The 15,989-nt window shown below is 40.2% G+C and overlaps 3 protein-coding genes across 3 annotated transcripts in view; 2 read left to right on the top strand and 1 right to left on the bottom strand.

The window, feature by feature from the left end:
* LOC306999735 (uncharacterized protein) overlaps window positions 1-15,989 on the bottom strand; it is a 501,826-nt gene that overhangs the window by 89,736 nt on the left and 396,101 nt on the right. The gene's annotated exons all lie outside the window — the stretch shown is intronic.
* Window positions 1-15,989, top strand: part of LOC306999562 (uncharacterized protein) — an 825,164-nt gene that overhangs the window by 730,540 nt on the left and 78,635 nt on the right. The window lies entirely within an intron of this gene.
* Window positions 1-15,989, top strand: part of LOC306999675 (uncharacterized protein) — a 36,413-nt gene that overhangs the window by 663 nt on the left and 19,761 nt on the right. The window lies entirely within an intron of this gene.

Here is a 15,989-nt window from a genome sequence, read left to right as displayed (position 1 = left end):
GTAACATGTTAATAATGGAATTACTTTGTTGCAATTGATAATTATTATAAAGTCAAACTATATTTTTTAGATTAACATGTTATGGTGTTATTTGGTAGTTATTTGCCTGAAGAGGTTCATAAAGAGAGGTTATTTATTATTTTGTTTTATTATTGGTGATTTATCCATGTTATATTGTGATAAATAACAGTATTGTCTTTCAATGGAGCAGTTTAATAGTCTTTAGTCATCTCTCTGACTCAAATAATGTGTTTCTAACAGCAAACACTCAGAATAAAGTGAGATGATCTGCTGATGATCCTGAATGGCTTGTTGAATGAGTGTTGATAGTCTGAGGCTCATCAATATTAAAGGAACACTTCACCCATTTGCATTAGACTTTGTATCTTTAGAAACCCAGTCACATTTTCGAATGGTCATGGTTTATTCCCTTATTTTTCCCTGAGATGGGAGAAATAAGGATTTAAGTGTTCCACTTCCTGCTTTTTATGACGCAAAAATCGTCAATTTGCGTCATAAAAAGCAGGAAGTCAAATTTCTTTGAATAAGGGTAAGACTACAAACACTAGCTCATCATTTATCCAGTAGAAGGCGCTGTTCCGCATGTTTTCAACCCGCCCATAGAGGGATCTCACTCACAGAATGTACATATAGTGTCAGCCATTCTTTATTTGGAAGCTAAGCTAACATTTTCTTATTCTGTGGAGAAAGCTGAGTAGTAGCGGTGACCATCCTCTTTTTCCCGGACATGTCCGGCCGTCGAGATCGTCCAAAATGTCCTGGATTCGGCTTTTGCTTTCTGCAGTCGCATTCATAGTTTACATGCACACCTTTTGTTTCAATCTAACTGAATTCATTCCGATTGGTGAATCTGAATGTAGTGTTTACATGAACGCTAAACAAGTGATCGTTTGATGTGCGTTTTAACATTGCTAGGAAAATTCCCGCTCCTCCATGAGAGATACGAGACCGGTGCGTCTCACAGGCGCCGGCGCCACTCATCAGTAATCACGCCACCGGGCTCGCATCGTTCTCCGCGGCCGTCAGTCTCGTTCCTGCTCGTCACAGTAAACATGATGAACGGCGACTGTAGAACGCAAAATCCGAATCCTGGACATTTTGGGCGACATCAAAATACTGGGCAGACTCACGGAGACTAGCATAGCCTTGTTGTTTACTGCGATCTCTTACCGGTAGGCGTGGCCTCCTGGGGCAGCGAAGCAAGTGCATTCTGGGAGTTGTTGTCTTTCATCCCCATAAGCCAAAAATACATTTTCTGGCTTTTCTCAGTCTAGAAGGCTCCAAATTCAAAAATAATTTCACATTTCTTCTACATAAATGACCCATTTTAAATACACATTCATCTTTCCAGAGGTGAAGTGTTCCTTTAACAGATCTGCTGAAAACACTCTTTATTTCATGACAATAGCTCCTGTTTTCACCTCATTTATTATGCTGATGTCCTCAGATCTCCTGTAAATTGACACTTAAAGCTTATTTCATTGGTGTCAGCAGACTGAGGGTAATTGGCTACTATATGTACGTTTATTTCTGTGTTTATGATTTTTCTTACCATTATTTATATTTTGAAGAATTTAAATGATTTATATTATTTTCTGTATTTTTAGATACCTGTATTTTAATGAAGAAGCAATGTTATGATAAGTAGGCCTAATGCAAATAATTAAAAACAATGAATGAATTTGCATCAGATACTGTACGATAAATAAATAGACAGACTTTGTTTGGGAGGTTAAAGGGATAGTTCACTTTGAAATTAAATGTTGGTATGTTTTAGCTTACCTGAAGTGCATCCAAGATGTAGGTGTCTTTGTCTCCGCAGTAGTTTCAATTTTGATATTTTTAGGTCAAACCGTTCTTGTCTGTCAGTCATATAATGCAGGTATATAGGTAATGTCTCTAATAGTATGCAGAGAAAAGTCCAAATAAAAAATTCCCCATCGTAAGTGCACATTGATGGCCTAAGACACGAAACAAGCGGTTTGTGTGATAAAACGAACAGTATTTATATAGTTTTTATCTCTTTTACACAACCACGTCCAAGTGATCTGTTTACTTAGTCTGCGCAAGCGCCGGAAGGCTCCGGAAGTGATCTCTCTCTCTCATCTCTCCTGGATGAGTTCGCGTGAGCTTACGTAAATGTATTTTTTTACATCGGTTTAAACATCCCGGATAAGCGCAAACTAGTACCATTTCTATTAGCCGTCCTACCTACAATCTCTGTTCTGTGCATAGGTTCTGGTGTAAACAATGAGTGACGTACACGCGCGAGAGATCACTTCCGGAGCATCCCTCAAACTTCATGAGAGAGCAGTGATATGAGTCATTAACCACAAGTGCAAAGGAACTGTTGTATCTTCAGTTGCTTGCTAGAGAACAAGACGCTGGCTATGCTTACAGTCATGCGCTTGATATTATCTATGCTGAAGACGGCTGGATTCAGACTATAAAAGAAGAGAACTGGACAGGACTCGGATACAGCCAGCAGTTATTGTTGTACAGCGAACACGGTTGAAGAGGACCAAACCAGGTAGACTTATAACACAGAGGGGAAATCTATTATCTTTATAATAGAATACGAATTTGTATAGACTGATCGCCTAACTCTTGAGGACACGACTAAAGGATAGGCTCTTTAGCGGGATTATCTATATGTCCTGGATAGGATCATTTGGAACGGTATTAATCGTGATAATCCATCGCAGAGTCGGAGACACCATGAGGTTGCACATGTTGTGGGCTTTCTTAATTCAAGGACATCTTAGTTTGGAGTTGTGGATGGGGCATTCTTTGTGAGTTTTCTGGTTTTGTTATTATCACTGAGTTGAATGTATTTTTGTATATTGATAATTGATGTTTGATGTTGTTTGGTACAGCATGCTTTTACATGTTTTTAATCACATGTGCTCTCATTTCCACATTTAGGCCCAGATGCAAAAAAAAAAACTTAAATGGGATGAAATGAAAAAAATAAATAACCACACAGATAATCTTAATTAGGGGCCAAGCACTGAAGGTGCGGGCACCTATTGTATCTGTTCCCGTTCTTATTAGGGGCCAAGCACTGAAAGTGCGGGCACCTATTGTATCTGTTCCCGTTCTTATTAGGGGCCAAGCACTGAAGGTGCGGGCACCTATTGTATCTGTTCCCGTTCTTATTCTTCTTTTTCTTTTTCTTTTTCTTTTTCTTTTTTTTCTTTTTCTTCCGACTGGGCGTCTATGGCAGCCTATAGAACCGTTTGCGGGAAACTTATACAAATTGGCACAGTGATAGAGGACAGCCTGAACTATCACCATAGCAAATTTGGAGTCTCCAACTCATTCCCTCTAGCGCCACCAGCTGTCCAAAGTTTCACTCATGTTTATGCTAATAACTTTTGAACCACAAGGGCTAGAAACAACATTCTTTTTTTCTCTGATTCCTGAGCTCACGACGATTCGACTGCACCCTATGACGTCATTTTCCGTCATAATAGTTTTCCCGCCATTTTGAATTTTCCGAAAAACCTACTTTTTCGAACTCCTCCTAGGCCGTTGCTCCGAATTTCACGAAAAATGAACCAGATCATCTCCAGACTATGACGACCAAAAGTTATGGAATTCAAGTTGATTCGAATTACCGTTCTCGAATACCGCGCAAATAAATTTTACGTAGCGCTTGCAAAAACAGACGTAAGGCCGTATCTCCACAACGCTTTATCGGATTCAGACCAAATTTGGTACATGTCGTCACAAGCATGACCTGAGGTTACTTGCTGCGTTTCGGCGCAGCGCCACCTACTGGTCCGGAGATATTAATAATTTATGTTTTTGCTTATAACTTCTGAACGGTTTGTCCAAAAATCACAAAAGTGGTCTCGTTAGATTCAGGGCGTCGTGCTGAGTTGACTGATATTCAATTTTCCCATATCGGCCATTTTGGCTGTCGGCCATTTTGAATTATGTGCTAAAATGCTGTATTTTATGAACGCATGAACGTATCGTTACGAAACTCAGTATGGGTCATCAGTACAACGCCCTAAAAGTACTAAAAAATTTATGAGACAGCGCCACCTTTTGGTCAAAAGTTATAATGAAATTTCCAAAAATGCTAATAATTTTTGAATAAATTTGCCTATAGTAATGACACTGATCTCAATAGATTCCTTGGGTTATGCTGAAAACATAGATACCAATTTTGCCATAGTCAATCAAAGTTCCTGTCCGCCATCTTTATTTTCTTTTAAAACCTACTTTTTCGAACTCCTCCTAGACCGAACGTCCGATTTTCACCAAAATCGGATCGTGTCATCTCCAGACCGTGCCGAGTAAAAGTTATGGATTTCGTGTCGATAGACTAAACCGTTTTCGTATACCGCAGTGTCAAAGTTGAGGCATGATGCCAAAATGACTATTCAGGCTTTATATCTGCAATGCCTTGACATATTGACACCAAACTTTGTATGTGTCATTGTCACTTCACTCTGACCACATCACATCAGTTTCGTAACTGCGCCACGTATTGGTCGAAAGTGATAATCATATTTTTAGTTATTGTATGTGATTTTTCAACCATTTTGCCAAAATTCATCTTCAAATGTCTTTAATTGCTCCTTGCTGCAGTTTGTCTCACACTTTCAGCCATGTAGGCATATCTCGTCGTCTGCTTTTGCGCTTGGCCCCGTAATTATTAGGGGCCAAGCACTGAAGGTGCGGGCACCTATTGTATCTGTTCCCGTTCTTATTAGGGGCCAAGCACTGAAGGTGCGGGCACCTATTGTATCTGTTCCCGTTCTTATTCTTCTTTTTCTTTTTCTTTTTTTTCTTTTTCTTCCGACTGGGCGTCTATGGCAGCCTATAGAACCGTTTGCGGGAAACTTATACAAATTGGCACAGTGATAGAGGACAGCCTGAACTATCACCATAGCAAATTTGGAGTCTCCAACTCATTCCCTCTAGCGCCACCAGCTGTCCAAAGTTTCACTCATGTTTATGCTAATAACTTTTGAACCACAAGGGCTAGAAACAAAATTCTTTTTTCCTCTGATTCCTGAGCTCATGACGATTCGACTGCACCCTATGACGTCATTTTCCGTCATAATAGTTTTCCCGCCATTTTGAATTTTTCGAAAAACCTACTTTTTCGAACTCCTCCTAGGCCGTTGCTCCGAATTTCACGAAAAATTAACCAGATCATCTCCAGACCTTGCCGACAAAAAGTTATGGAATTCAAGTTGATTCGAATAACCGTTCTCGAATACCGTGCAAATACATTTTACGTAGCGCTTGCGAAAACAGACGTAAGGCCGTATCTCCACAACGCTTTATCGGATTCAGACCAAATTTGGTACATGTCATCACAAGCATGACTTGAGGCTACATGCTGCGTTTCGGCACAGCGCCACCTACTGGTCCGGAGATATGAAGAATTTATGTTTTTGCTTATAACTTCTGAACGGTTTGTCCAAAAATCATAAAAGTGGTCTCGTTAGATTCAGGGCGTCATGCTGAGTTGACTGATATCCAATTTTCCCATATCGGCCATTTTGGCTGTCGGCCATTTTGAATTATGTGCTAAAATGCTGTATTTTATGAACGCATGAACGTATCGTTACGAAACTCAGTATGGGTCATCAGTACAACGCCCTAAAAGTACTCAAAAATTTATGAGACAGCGCCACCTTTTGGTCAAAAGTTATAATGAAATTTCCAAAAATGCTAATAACTTTTGAATAAATTTGCCTATAGTAATGACACTGATCTCAATAGATTCCTTGGGTTATGCTGAAAACATAGATACCAATTTTGCCATAGTCAGCCAAACTTCCTGTCCGCCATATTTATTTTCTTTTAAAACCTACTTTTTCGAACTCCTCCTAGACCAAACGTCCGATTTTCACCAAAATCGGATCGTGTCATCTCCAGACCATGCCGAGTAAAAGTTATGGATTTCGTGTCGATAGACGAAACCGTTTTCATATACCGCAGTGGCAAAGTTGAGGCATGATGCCAAAATGACTATTCAGGCTTTAATATATGCAATGCCTTGACATATTGACACAAAACTTTGTATGTGTCATTGTCACTTCACTCTGACCACATCACATTAGTTTCGTAACTGCGCCACCTATTGGTCGAAAGTGATAATCATATTTTTAGTTATTGTATGTGATTTTTCAACCATTTTGCCAAAATTCATCTTTAAATGTCTTCAATTGCTCCTTGCTGCAGTTGGTCTCTCACTTCCAGCCACTTTGGCATGTCTTGTCGTCTTGCTTGCGCTTGGCCCCGGTGATTGCTGCTTGCAGCTATATTTATTATTATTCTTCTTCCGCCATTGAAGTCTATGGCAGCCCTATGAACCGCTTGCGGGAAAGTTGATTTTATTTGACATTCTGATAGAGGACAGTCCCAACATTAAATACACCAATTTTGGTGTCTCCAACTCATTCCCTCTAGCGCCACCAACAGTCCAAAGTTTCACTCATGTCTATGCTGATAACTTTTGAACCGTAAGGGCTAGAATCAAAATTCTTTTTTCCTCTGATTCCTGAGCTCACGACGATTCGATTGCACCCTATGACGTCATTTTCCGTCATAATAGTTTTCCCGCCATTTTGAATTTTCCAAAAAAACTACTTTTTCGAACTCCTCCTAGGCCGTTGCTCCGAATTTCACGAAAATTGAACCAGATCAACTCCAGACCATGACGACAAAAAGTTATGGAATTCAAGTTGATTCGAATTACCGTTCTCGAATACCGCGCAAATAAATTTTACGTAGCGCTTGCAAAAACAGACGTAAGGCCGTATCTCCACAACGCTTTATCGGATTCAGACCAAATTTGGTACATGTCATCACAAGCATGACCTGAGGCTACATGCTGCGTTTCGGCGCAGCGCCACCTACTGGTCCGGAGATATGAATAATTTATATTTTTGCTTATAACTTCTGAACGGTTTGTCCAAAAATCACAAAAGTGGTCTCGTTAGATTCAGGGCATCGTGCTGAGTCGACTGATATCCAATTTTCCCATATCGCCCATTTTGGCTGTCAGCCATTTTGAATTATGTGCTAAAATGCTGTATTTTATGAACGCATGAACGTATCGTTACGAAACTCAGTATGGGTCATCAGTACAACGCCCTAAAAGTACTCAAAAATTTATGAGACAGCGCCACCTTTTGGTCAAAAGTTATAATGAAATTTCCAAAAATGCTAATAACTTTTGAATAAATTTGCCTATAGTAATGACACTGATCTCAATAGATTCCTTGGGTTATGCTGAAAACATAGATACCAATTTTGCCATAGTCAATCAAAGTTCCTGTCCGCCATCTTTATTTTCTTTTAAAACCTACTTTTTCGAACTCCTCCTAGACCGAACGTCCGATTTTCACCAAAATCGGATCGTGTCATCTCCAGACTGTGCCGAGTAAAAGTTATGGATTTCGTGTCGATAGACAAAACCGTTTTCGTATACCGCAGTGGCAAAGTTGAGGCATGATGCCAAAATGACTATTCAGGCTTTATATCTGCAATGCCTTGACATATTGACACCAAACTTTGTATGTGTCATTGTCACTTCACTCTGACCACATCACATCAGTTTCGTAACTGCGCCACCTATTGGTCGAAAGTGATAATCATATTTTTAGTTATTGTATGTGATTTTTTAACCATTTTGCCAAAATTCATCTTCAAATGTCTTTAATTGCTCCTTGCTGCAGTGGGTCTCACACTCCCAGCCACTTTGGCATGTCTTGTCGTCTTGCTTGCGCTTGGCCCCGGTGATTGCTGCTTGCAGCTATATTTCTTCTTCTTTTTCTTCCGACTGGGCGTCTATGGCAGCCCATAGAAGCGTATGCGGGAAAGTTGTTTTGGTTTGACATTCTGATAGAGGACAGTCCCAACATCAAATACACCAATTTTGGTGTTTCTAACTCATTCCCTCTAGCGCCACCACCTGTCCAAAGTTTCAGAAATTGTATGCTAATAACTTTTGAACCGTAAGGCCTATCAACAAAATTATTTTTTCCTCTGATTCCTGAGCTCATGGCGATTCGATTGCACCCTATGACGTCATTTTCCGTCATAATAGTTTTCCCGCCATTTTGAATTTTCCGAAAAACCTACTTTTTCAAACTCCTCCTAGGCCGTTGCTCCGAATTTCACGAAAATTGAACCAGATCATCTCCAGACCTTGACGACCAAAAGTTATGGAATTCAAGTTGATTCGAATTACCGTTCTCGAATACCGCGCAAATAAATTTTACGTAGCGCTTGCGAAAACAGACGTAAGGCTGTATCTCCACAACGTTTTATCGGATTCAGACCAAATTTGGTACATGTCATCACAAGCATGACCTGAGGCTACATGCTGCGTTTCGGCGCAGCGCCACCTACTGGTCCGGAGATATGAATAATTTATTTTTTTGCTTATAACTTCTGAACGGTTTGTCCAAAAATCACAAAAGTGGTCTCGTTAGATTCAGGGCGTCATACTGAGTTGACTGATATCCAATTTTCCCATATCGGCCATTTTGGCTGTCGGCCATTTTGAATTATGTGCTAAAATGCTGTATTTTATGAACGCATGAACGTATCGTTACGAAACTCAGTATGGGTCATCAGTACAATGCCCTAAAGGTACTCAAAAGATTATGAGACCACGCCACCTTTTGGTCAAAAGTTATAATGAAATTTCCAAAAATTCTAATAACTTTTGAATAAATTTGCCTATAGTAATGACACTCATCTCAATAGATTCCTTGGGTTATGCTGAAAACATAGATACCAATTTTGCCATAGTCAGCCAAACTTCCTGTCCGCCATCTTTATTTTCTTTTAAAACCTACTTTTTCGAACTCCTCCTAGACCGAACGTCCGATTTTCACCAAAATCGGATCGTGTCATCTCCAGACCGTGCCGAGTAAAAGTTATGGATTTCGTGTCGATAGACTAAACCGTTTTCGTATACCGCAGTGTCAAAGTTGAGGCATGATGCCAAAATGACTATTCAGGCTTTATATCTGCAATGCCTTGACATATTGACACCAAACTTTGTATGTGTCATTGTCACTTCACTCTGACCACATCACATCAGTTTCGTAACTGCGCCACGTATTGGTCGAAAGTGATAATCATATTTTTAGTTATTGTATGTGATTTTTCAACCATTTTGCCAAAATTCATCTTCAAATGTCTTTAATTGCTCCTTGCTGCAGTTTGTCTCACACTTTCAGCCATGTAGGCATATCTCGTCGTCTGCTTTTGCGCTTGGCCCCGTAATTATTAGGGGCCAAGCACTGAAGGTGCGGGCACCTATTGTATCTGTTCCCGTTCTTATTAGGGGCCAAGCACTGAAGGTGCGGGCACCTATTGTATCTGTTCCCGTTCTTATTCTTCTTTTTCTTTTTCTTTTTTTTCTTTTTCTTCCGACTGGGCGTCTATGGCAGCCTATAGAACCGTTTGCGGGAAACTTATACAAATTGGCACAGTGATAGAGGACAGCCTGAACTATCACCATAGCAAATTTGGAGTCTCCAACTCATTCCCTCTAGCGCCACCAGCTGTCCAAAGTTTCACTCATGTTTATGCTAATAACTTTTGAACCGTAAGGCCTATCAACAAAATTCTTTTTTCCTCTGATTCCTGAGCTCATGCCGATTCGATTGCACTCTATGACGTCATTTTCCGTCATAATAGTTTTCCCGCCATTTTGAATTTTCCAAAAAACCTACTTTTTCGAACTCCTCCTAGGCCGTTGCTCCGAATTTCACGAAAATTGAACCAGATCAACTCCAGACCATGACGACAAAAAGTTATGGAATTCAAGTTGATTCGAATTACCGTTCTCGAATACCGCGCAAATAAATTTTACGTAGCGCTTGCAAAAACAGACGTAAGGCCGTATCTCCACAACGCTTTATCGGATTCAGACCAAATTTGGTACATGTCATCACAAGCATGACCTGAGGCTACATGCTGCGTTTCGGCGCAGCGCCACCTACTGGTCCGGAGATATGAAGAATTTATATTTTTGCTTATAACTTCTGAACGGTTTGTCCAAAAATCACAAAAGTGGTCTCGTTAGATTCAGGGCATCGTGCTGAGTCGACTGATATCCAATTTTCCCATATCGGCCATTTTGGCTGTCGGCCATTTTGAATTATGTGCTAAAATGCTGTATTTTATGAACGCATGAACGTATCGTTACGAAACTCAGTATGGGTCATCAGTACAACGCCCTAAAAGTACTCAAAAATTTATGAGACAGCGCCACCTTTTGGTCAAAAGTTATAATGAAATTTCCAAAAATGCTAATAACTTTTGAATAAATTTGCCTATAGTAATGACACTGATCTCAATAGATTCCTTGGGTTATGCTGAAAACATAGATACCAATTTTGCCATAGTCAATCAAAGTTCCTGTCCGCCATCTTTATTTTCTTTTAAAACCTACTTTTTCGAACTCCTCCTAGACCGAACGTCCGATTTTCACCAAAATCGGATCGTGTCATCTCCAGACTGTGCCGAGTAAAAGTTATGGATTTCGTGTCGATAGACAAAACCGTTTTCGTATACCGCAGTGGCAAAGTTGAGGCATGATGCCAAAATGACTATTCAGGCTTTATATCTGCAATGCCTTGACATATTGACACCAAACTTTGTATGTGTCATTGTCACTTCACTCTGACCACATCACATCAGTTTCGTAACTGCGCCACCTATTGGTCGAAAGTGATAATCATATTTTTAGTTATTGTATGTGATTTTTCAACCATTTTGCCAAAATTCATCTTCAAATGTCTTTAATTGCTCCTTGCTGCAGTGGGTCTCACACTCCCAGCCACTTTGGCATGTCTTGTCGTCTTGCTTGCGCTTGGCCCCGGTGATTGCTGCTTGCAGCTATATTTATTAGGGGCCAAGCACTGAAGGTGCGGGCACCTATTGTATCTGTTCCCGTTCTTATTCTTCTTCTTTTTCTTTTTTTTCTTTTTTTTCTTCCGACTGGGCGTCTATGGCAGCCTATAGAACCGTTTGCGGGAAACTTATGAAAATTGGCACAGTGATAGAGGACAGCCTGAACTATCACCATAGCGAATTTGGAGTCTTCAACTCATTCCCTCTAGCGCCACCAGCTGTCCAAAGTTTCACTCATGTTTATGCTAATAACTTTTGAACCACAAGGGCTAGAAACAAAATTCTTTTTTCCTCTGATTCCTGAGCTCATGACGATTCGACTGCACCCTATGACGTCATTTTCCGTCATAATAGTTTTCCCGCCATTTTGAATTTTCCGAAAAACCTACTTTTTCGAACTCCTCCTAGGCCGTTGCTCCGAATTTCACGAAAAATGAACCAGATCATCTCCAGACCTTGACGACCAAAAGTTATGGAATTCAAGTTGATTCGAATTACCGTTCTCGAATACCGCGCAAATAAATTTTACGTAGCGCTTGCGAAAACAGACGTAAGGCCGTATCTCCACAACGCTTTATCGGATTCAGACCAAATTTGGTACATGTCATCACAAGCATGACTTGAGGCTACATGCTGCGTTTCGGCACAGCGCCACCTACTGGTCCGGAGATATGAAGAATTTATGTTTTTGCTTATAACTTCTGAACGGTTTGTCCAAAAATCACAAAAGTGGTCTCGTTAGATTCAGGGCGTCGTGCTGAGTTGACTGATATCCAATTTTCCCATATCGGCCATTTTGGCTGTCGGCCATTTTGAATTATGTGCTAAAATGCTGTATTTTATGAACGCATGAACGTATCGTTACGAAACTCAGTATGGGTCATCAGTACAACGCCCTAAAGGTACTCAAAAATTTATGAGACACCGCCACCTTTTGGTCAAAAGTTATAATGAAATTTCCAAAAATGCTAATAACTTTTGAATAAATTTGCCTATAGTAATGACACTGATCTCAATAGATTCCTTGGGTTATGCTGAAAACATAGATACCAATTTTGCCATAGTCAGCCAAACTTCCTGTCCGCCATCTTTATTTTCTTTTAAAACCTACTTTTTCGAACTCCTCCTAGACCGAACGTCCGATTTTCACCAAAATCGGATCGTGTCATCTCCAGACCGTGCCGAGTAAAAGTTATGGATTTCGTGTCGATAGATGAAAACGTTTTCGTATACCGCAGTGGCAAAGTTGAGGCATGATGCCAAAATGACTATTCAGGCTTTATATCTGCAATGCCTTGACATATTGACACCAAACTTTGTAAGTGTCATTGTCACTTCACTCTGACCACATCACATCAGTTTCGTAACTGCGCCACCTATTGGTCGAAAGTGATAATCATATTTTTAGTTAATGTATCAACCATTGTGCCAAAATTCACCTTTAAATGTCTTCAATTGCTCCTAGCTGCAGTGGGTCTCACACTCCCAGCCACTTTGGCATGTCTTGTCGTCTTGCTTGCGCTTGGCCCCGGTGATTGCTGCTTGCAGCTATATTTATTATTCTGCTTCTTCCGACTGGGCGTCTATGGCAGCCCATAGAAGCGTATGCGGGAAAGTTGTTCCGGTTTGACATTCTGATAGAGGACATTCCCAACAGTAATTGCACCAATTTTGGTGTCTCTAACTCATTCCCTCTAGCGCCACCACCTGTCCAAAGTTTCACTTATATTATGCTAATAACTTTTAAACCGTAAGGCCTATCAACAAAATTCTTTTTTCCTCTGATTCCTGAGCTCACGACGATTCGACTGGACCCTATGACGTCATTTTCCGTCATAAAAATATGGCCGCCATTTTGAATTGTCCAAAAAACCTTCTTTTGCGAACTCGTCCTAGACGGTTTGTCCGATTTGCACCAAAATTGCACCAGATCATCTTCAGGCTGTGGGGACAAAAAGTTATAGAATTCAAGTTGATTCGTCAAACCGTTTTCGATAAACGCGCAAACAAATTTTACGTAGCGCTTGCGAAAACAGACATAAGGCTGTATCTCCGCATCGCTTAATCGTATTCAAACCAAACTTCCTACATGTCATCACAAGCATGACCTGAGGCTACATGCTGCGTTTCGGCGCAGCGCCACCTACTGGTCTGGAGATATGAAAAAAGGCTATTTTTGCTTATAACTTCTGAACGGTTTGTCCAAAAATCACAAAAGTGGTCTCGATAGATTCAGGGCGTCATGTTGAGTTGACTGATATCCAATTTTTCCATATCGGCCATTTTGGCTGTCGGCCATTTTGAATTATGTGCTAAAATGCTGTATTTTATGAACGCATGAACGTATCGTTACGAAACTCAGTATGGGTCATCAGTACAAAGCCCTAAAGGTACTCAAAAGATTATGAGACAGCGCCACCTTTTGGTCAAAAGTTATAATGAAATTTCCAAAAATGCAAATAACTTTTGAATAAATTTGCCTATAGTAATGACACTGATCTCAATAGATTCCTTGGGTCATGCTGAAAACATAGATACCAATTTTGCCATAGTCAGCCAAACTTCCTGTCCGCCATCTTTATTTTCTTTTAAAACCTACTTTTTCGAACTCCTCCTAGACCGAACGTCCGATTTTCACCAAAATCGGATCGTGTCATCTCCAGACCGTGCCGAGTAAAAGTTATGGATTTCGTGTCGATAGACGAAACCGTTTTCGTATACCGCAGTGGCAAAGTTGAGGCATGATGCCAAAATGACTATTCAGGCTTTATATCTGCAATGCCTTGACATATTGACACCAAACTTTGTATGTGTCATTGTCACTTCACTCTGACCACATCACATCAGTTTCGTAACTGCGCCACCTATTGGTCGAAAGTGATAATCATATTTTTAGTTAATGTATCAACCATTGTGCCAAAATTCATCTTTAAATGTCTTCAATTGCTCCTTGCTGCAGTGGGTCTCACACTCCCAGCCACTTTGGCATGTCTTGTCGTCTTGCTTGCGCTTGGCCCCGGTGATTGCTGCTTGCAGCTATATTTCTTCTTTTTCTTTTTCTTTTTCTTTTTTTTCTTTTTCTTCCGACTGGGCGTCTATGGCAGCCTATAGAACCGTTTGCGGGAAACTTATACAAATTGGCACAGTGATAGAGGACAGCCTGAACTATCACCATAGCAAATTTGGAGTCTCCAACTCATTCCCTCTAGCGCCACCAGCTGTCCAAAGTTTCACTCATGTTTATGCTAATAACTTTTGAACCACAAGGGCTAGAAACAACATTCTTTTTTCCTCTGATTCCTGAGCTCACGACGATTCGACTGCACCCTATGACGTCATTTTCCGTCATAATAGTTTTCCCGCCATTTTGAATTTTCCGAAAAACCTACTTTTTCGAACTCCTCCTAGGCCGTTGCTCCGAATTTCACGAAAAATGAACCAGATCATCTCCAGACTATGACGACCAAAAGTTATGGAATTGAAGTTGATTCGAATTACCGTTCTCGAATACCGCGCAAATAAATTTTACGTAGCGCTTGCAAAAACAGACGTAAGGCCGTATCTCCACAACGCTTTATCGGATTCAGACCAAATTTGGTACATGTCGTCACAAGCATGACCTGAGGTTACTTGCTGCGTTTCGGCGCAGCGCCACCTACTGGTCCGGAGATATGAATAATTTATGTTTTTGCTTATAACTTCTGAACGGTTTGTCCAAAAATCACAAAAGTGGTCTCGTTAGATTCAGGGCGTCGTGCTGAGTTGACTGATATTCAATTTTCCCATATCGGCCATTTTGGCTGTCGGCCATTTTGAATTATGTGCTAAAATGCTGTATTTTATGAACGCATGAACGTATCGTTACGAAACTCAGTATGGGTCATCAGTACAACGCCCTAAAAGTACTCAAAAATTTATGAGACAGCGCCACCTTTTGGTCAAAAGTTATAATGAAATTTCCAAAAATGCTAATAACTTTTGAATAAATTTGCCTATAGTAATGACACTGATCTCAATAGATTCCTTGGGTTATGCTGAAAACATAGATACCAATTTTGCCATAGTCAATCAAAGTTCCTGTCCGCCATCTTTATTTTCTTTTAAAACCTACTTTTTCGAACTCCTCCTAGACCGAACGTCCGATTTTCACCAAAATCGAATCGTGTCATCTCCAGACTGTGCCGAGTAAAAGTTATGGATTTCGTGTCGATAGACAAAACCGTTTTCGTATACCGCAGTGGCAAAGTTGAGGCATGATGCCAAAATGACTATTCAGGCTTTATATCTGCAATGCCTTGACATATTGACACCAAACTTTGTATGTGTCATTGTCACTTCACTCTGACCACATCACATCAGTTTCGTAACTGCGCCATCTATTGGTCGAAAGTGATAATCATATTTTTAGTTATTGTATGTGATTTTTCAACCATTTTGCCAAAATTCATCTTCAAATGTCTTTAATTGCTCCTTGCTGCAGTGGGTCTCACACTCCCAGCCACTTTGGCATGTCTTGTCGTCTTGCTTGCGCTTGGCCCCGGTGATTGCTGCTTGCAGCTATATTTTTAATTGTTGCTGCTATGTCTATATTTCACTCTAATTTATGTATATTATTTTAATAGTTTTTAATTTATTTTTTTCAATAGAGTTTAACTTGCTGGATAATTGAATGTGAATTTTGTCCAAATTTTGTCCAAAACGGCAGAATCTGGCAATACTGGCCCAGTGATGTCACTTCCTGGGTGTCACAATTAATAAATTGTTTCGAGGAAAATCAGTCCAGAAGTTATCAGGGTTGAGTGAAACATGTTGGACACAGATAATGCTAATAAAACTGTTTAAAACCAGTTAAAGCCCGCGGTCAGTCTACACTTTGAGCATGTTGCAAACACTGAAATGAGGTCACACTCTGCAGTCTTTTATTACAAACAAATATGACAAAAAATAATCATTCCAAAAATATACAATCTACTGCACTTTACTGCAAAACTGTGTTTTTTTCTCACCGCGAAATTCACTTGATCTTGTGTTTCCGGTGTCCCACATTCACATGCGTATGAATG

The sequence above is a fragment of the Phoxinus phoxinus genome (genome assembly GCF_949152265.1).
Source record: "Phoxinus phoxinus genome assembly, chromosome: 1".
Taxonomy (NCBI): Eukaryota; Metazoa; Chordata; class Actinopteri; order Cypriniformes; family Leuciscidae; genus Phoxinus; species Phoxinus phoxinus.
Note: the sequence above shows the minus strand (reverse complement) of the source record. Positions and strands in the feature narration are given on the sequence as shown.